Source organism: Penaeus vannamei, chromosome 22 (genome assembly GCF_042767895.1).
Source record: "Penaeus vannamei isolate JL-2024 chromosome 22, ASM4276789v1, whole genome shotgun sequence".
Lineage (NCBI taxonomy): Eukaryota > Metazoa > Arthropoda > Malacostraca > Decapoda > Penaeidae > Penaeus > Penaeus vannamei.
Genome location: NC_091570.1, coordinates 7,504,218 through 7,509,217, shown reverse-complemented (window position 1 = coordinate 7,509,217; position 5,000 = coordinate 7,504,218). Strand labels below are relative to the sequence as shown.

At 34.4% G+C, this 5,000-nt stretch overlaps 1 protein-coding gene across 5 annotated transcripts in view; it reads left to right on the top strand.

Annotated features, from left to right (window-relative positions):
• The window catches only part of Eip63E (cyclin dependent kinase Eip63E), a gene marked incomplete in the record, with an annotated part of 247,752 nt that overhangs the window by 242,703 nt on the left and 49 nt on the right, over positions 1-5,000 (top strand). For all 5 annotated transcript variants that reach the window (XM_070136484.1, XM_070136482.1, XM_070136485.1 and 2 more), the window contains 1 exon segment: positions 1-5,000. This exon segment is cut by the window's left edge and continues 1,500 nt beyond it; it is cut by the window's right edge and continues 49 nt beyond it.

Below are 5,000 nucleotides of genomic sequence, written 5' to 3'. Positions count from 1 at the left end.
AAAAAAAAGAAAGAACAAAAAATAAAGAACTTGTCCCCTCCCGCCTTGATCAGTTTTGAACAGGATGTTATTCCTCACGATCTTACAGTCTTGGATTCTATTATCTATCACCGTTTCAAAGGATCAACCGTAGAAGAGATAGAAATAGCTATAGCGATAGGCCAATTTATCATTGAAGTAGCGATAGTGTTCATAGATTGTACAAGTAGTATTAGGAATAGAGAGGGAATCTCAACGTGACTATTATTCGTAGATAACTATCGACATTTGGATTATATATTGCGGTTGCTACGTGTTAAAAATCATCATATGGGTGATCAGAGTTCACTGTGACCATTACAGAAATAGGTGTGAGTGGTAATGAATCTATTGCTTTGTGGAATTATTCTTTCTCATTCTTATGTTTCTCTTCATGCGGGCTAACTTGTGCTTATAAGTTGGGGAATGTGGTGTGTTGTCATGTGGTAATGAAGATTTTGACATTTCGTTTTCTTTTCTCAAGATTCTACGCTTGGCATGGGAATTTGTTGGAATTTGCTTCATCCTTCGTTTTTCGGTCGGGGCCAAAAAATCGTGCGGAGTCTTGATGATAAATTCTTCATCATTTCGATCTTTTTATCATTCACTGCGCCTCCCTTCTCTTACACGTTTTGTTCCTCCATTGTGCTTATCGTAGTCTTTCTCTCTCTCTCTCTCTCTCTCTCTCTCTCTCTCTCTCTCTCTCTCTCTCTCTCTCTCTCTCTCTCTCTCTCTCTCTGTCTCTCTCTCACCCCCACATCGCATTTAGAATCTAATTGAAAATCTCAATTTCGACCCTAACTTTGGCATAAAAGCATCACAAAATCGAGAGATCGCAGCCGTAAGCCTCTTTATTGCACTCTATCGTTTGTGTAACATCCAGGCTCAGGACATGTGTTCAGCGGGATGTGGAAGTTGCCGTTAAAGTTGCAGTTATGCTGTGAAGGTAAAATAACGCGTGACTGAACGAGTGTGTGTGTGTGTGTGTGTGTGTGTGTGTGTGTGTGTGTGTGTGTGTGTGTGTGTGTGTGTGTGTGTGTGTGTGTGTGTGTGTGTGTGTGTGTGTGTGTGTGTGTGTGTGTGCCTCCTCCCTCCCCCTAGACACGTCCGCCAGAGCCAAGCCCGCACTCGCAAACCGCAAAGATCAAAACATAATACAAAGTAGAGAGAAAGAAACCCTCTTAAGCTGCTTGTCAACGTATCATTTTCAACCTCGAATGTTGCACAGTCCTCCATTACTTTATTGCACTGTAGTAGGGCTTTCTTTTCTTTGCACATTTGCGTATACAATACACATAATTGCTATTGAAACTGTGATAATGCATTAAACACAACGTATACCGAATGTGACGTTACATGATGCAGAGGAGACATAATATATTGTTAATAAGTTTATCTGTTTCACGATAAGGAATACTTTTGCATTTGAAGAATTGACACTTCATTTATATTTTTATTGTCTTTTTATTTTTTATCATTATACATATACATATTTTTTCTGGCGAACCAAAACTAAAATGACATTATTCTAAGCCAATCAGTATTTAGTCTAATATGCATCGGAGTGGTGAACATGAAATATGTTTTATATTGTTTGGCCAACGAGACTGCAATCAGCGGTATCACAGAAGTTTTATGAATAACAATTACAACATCTGTATTTATATCATACATTATGTGTATTATACATTCATGTTTCTTTCAACTTTATTATTAAAATATGTGAAAGGGGCCAAATGTATGATTATTTTTACGTGATAACCGACGTGCTGGCTGTTGATAACACTCAGTTGAAAATTAATGTAGTTGGCTGGATAGATGTAAAACTCTGATACAATATACTCGTGAGGTTTTGTCTTCTCTTTGGTGCGTTCAAGGAGAATTCTAGGAGTTACTTTGAAAAGATAATTTAATCCTCTTTATTATTTACATTTTTACTGCTGCTATCATTATAATCTTTGTTTTATTTTCTTGTGTATATTCGTTATACAGCAGTTCTTGACGTTTGGGAATATTAAGTATATGTATCAGGAAAAGAGAGTAGCTGCTCAATAATGCAAATTGTAACAGTGCCTGTCTGTGCCCTGTTAGGAACGCGTGGACTGAACCCCTAATGATGTCCTTGTAAATGTGTCTCAGACTTATTCTAGTTTATTATAGAGAATAATTAAAATATATGAAGTATGAGTCTGATGGAGAATGTTGATTTGTTTTGTTTCTCTAATGTAAAGCTGAATTGATGGGAAAGGATGTAAACATTTCACTTTCGAAACATTATTGGTTTTACTTATGCACTGCATTGGAATTTTCACTTACTGTTAAGTGTATTTATGTTTTAAAAAGATTTCCGTCGATATGGTACTTTTAATAAGGTTCAAATACGAACTTTTTTCACAATTCAGATGACTTGATGGTTTGTTTGTTGCAGACTTTATATAAACGCACTGTCTTCACATTCTAATGCCATACAATTGGTATATGATTAGGAAAAACTTGCACAAATTGTGGTGATGTTAAGCACACACACACACACACACACACACACACACACACACACACACACACACACACACACACACACACACACACACACACACACACACACACACACACACACACAATTCATTATACATACATAGTTACACGTAGAAGTGTAGATACTTTACCATTCAAGGAAAATCTCATATTTTGTGAAAAGTGTAGAGAGTTAGTAGCCTATAATGCTTCTCTGTTTTCTTTAGTTTTATTATCATTCAAAAAGGATAAATTTGATATCGTTAGATGTCTTTGATAATTTAAAGATTTATTTTTTCTGCAGATACATTTTATTTGTGTTTTAACAGAATTATTTGCAACACGGATTTTGAAGAACTCTACGACCAGTTAATTCTTGCAAAAATACCTGAAAGACAACAAGAATACTTTAATATCTACAATACAACGGATCTGTTATCAGTGTTACCATATCCCGGCAATAGATACAAGCGACTCGGTTTTCCAAGTGAAGATTTAGCATTATAGTGAAAGCGTGATTCAGTTCCAGGTGCTTATTGGATTAATCATGAAAGTTGTTTATTGAACATTACTTGAATCTCGTTCAGCCCATGCTATATTATTTCGTAGATTAAAACCTTTTCTTAAATTGATATTTTACCTATCTCATATAACTTTGTTTTAGACTTTATTTGTCAATTCATTCATTCTTAGGCGACACGCATCGTAAAGTTATCTCACGGTTCTTGATCTCTTTTGGAATCTATTAGTGTACAAAGTCGAATTCTTTCGAACTGTTTTGAACTTAGATATCAGATTCAGTAGTTGGAAGAAAATATGCAGTCACTTGAATTTACGTAAATCGTACATGATTTACCTTAGTTGGTTTATCTTATATCTTGTATAGTGAAATAGATAACTGCTTAAATGAATTTTGACCCGCAATCTCATTTCCATTTCCCAGGAGGGGGAAACATGCGTAAAGTAGTGCGTTTTAACCTCAACTCAACGAAACAAGTGAAGTCAATATACTAGTAGCTACTTCATAATAAATCTTTGCTCAATCCATTTTTATGTTTATTTTTGTTTTAATTAATCATTCTATCAAGCAAAACAGAATAATGTTACGTATCATGAATCTGCAACGGCATTTTCACACGTCGGTATTTCTCTTTCAAAAAACATCTTCTTTGGGTTCATGTTTCTTGTAGGGCTGCAGATGAATTAGATTTTATTACTGCATACTGTAGTTTTGTAGTTTTATATAGAATGGATATATCAAAGAAGTTTTATGTCTGCAGTCCCCAGGCAAGTATATGGCTTCAAGGAAAGTTGATATTATATAGGCTTTATCTGATGTACTTTGTTATATGCTTTGTGTGCCATGTTACAATTCTTGGCTTCTCGATTCAGACACTTGTAATTATGCTGTACAGTATTAATTATTAGAGTTCATGTAAATTTTTCAAATTTGTACATGTGTTCAAGGATATGTAAATCTATTTTAGGTTTGTACATGTGTTATTTCATGATGGTTTCATGGGAGGAAAATAGGGGATCTGTTGAATAATTAAGGAACTTGAAAATATGTAAATAGGAGAATTTTTAGCATATTAGGACAGAAGGACACGGTTCTACTCGAAATGTTGTGATAGCACAGAAACGTCATATTCATTAAAAGTGTAAATGGATGTGCCCTGAAGCGACGCATTCACAAATTTCCGAATATGGCCCCCGATTTCTGCTATAGTTCAGGTATGACTGGAGAATTCTGACCTTAGTGTTCATGGTTTTAAGTGTTTCAAATAAAACAGCTTTTATAGCCCCCCCAAGTATATGCCCAGTTTTTTGCACAATTCTTATGTACTTTGTCTTTTTTGAGTCTGGTTGAATGAAAACTTCTAAAAAAATACATGCTTACACACAGTTTTTCGTGCTTCTCAAATGGCACATAAATAGTTTAGGAAAAATTATAAAAGATCTTTACATTTTGATCTAGAGACTGTGACAATGCTTTTGACACTGGTATAAATATATGATTTGTGATATATGGTTATTAAGATATATTTAGCCAACCGTTTCTTTTTTGTCTCTTTATTATCAATTCAAAGTTGTTTATTGTTTTTGTGATAATTGTTTTGTTTATATTGCGTCATATCATATCAGTATGATGTGAATATGCATAGTTTTGTTAAGTATCCCTATTTGATGTATTACCTAAACGAATACACTGAAATATTCCTGAAAAAAATAGATTTGTAGCTAATATCACTTTTAGGTGGATTTTCTAGGTGTTTCAAATACAAGGAAGAAAAATAAAAGACATGTATAAAAAAAATATGGAAAGAAACAGTGTCACTTTATAAGGACTGGAACGCTAATTTTATTTCTTCTTTTTTATCATTATTTCAATTTTCTCTTATGATTTAGTAAAATGAATGACAGCCCGAAACCAGGCCTAAGGTTGAAGGCGTCCTGCCAAAGTAGCG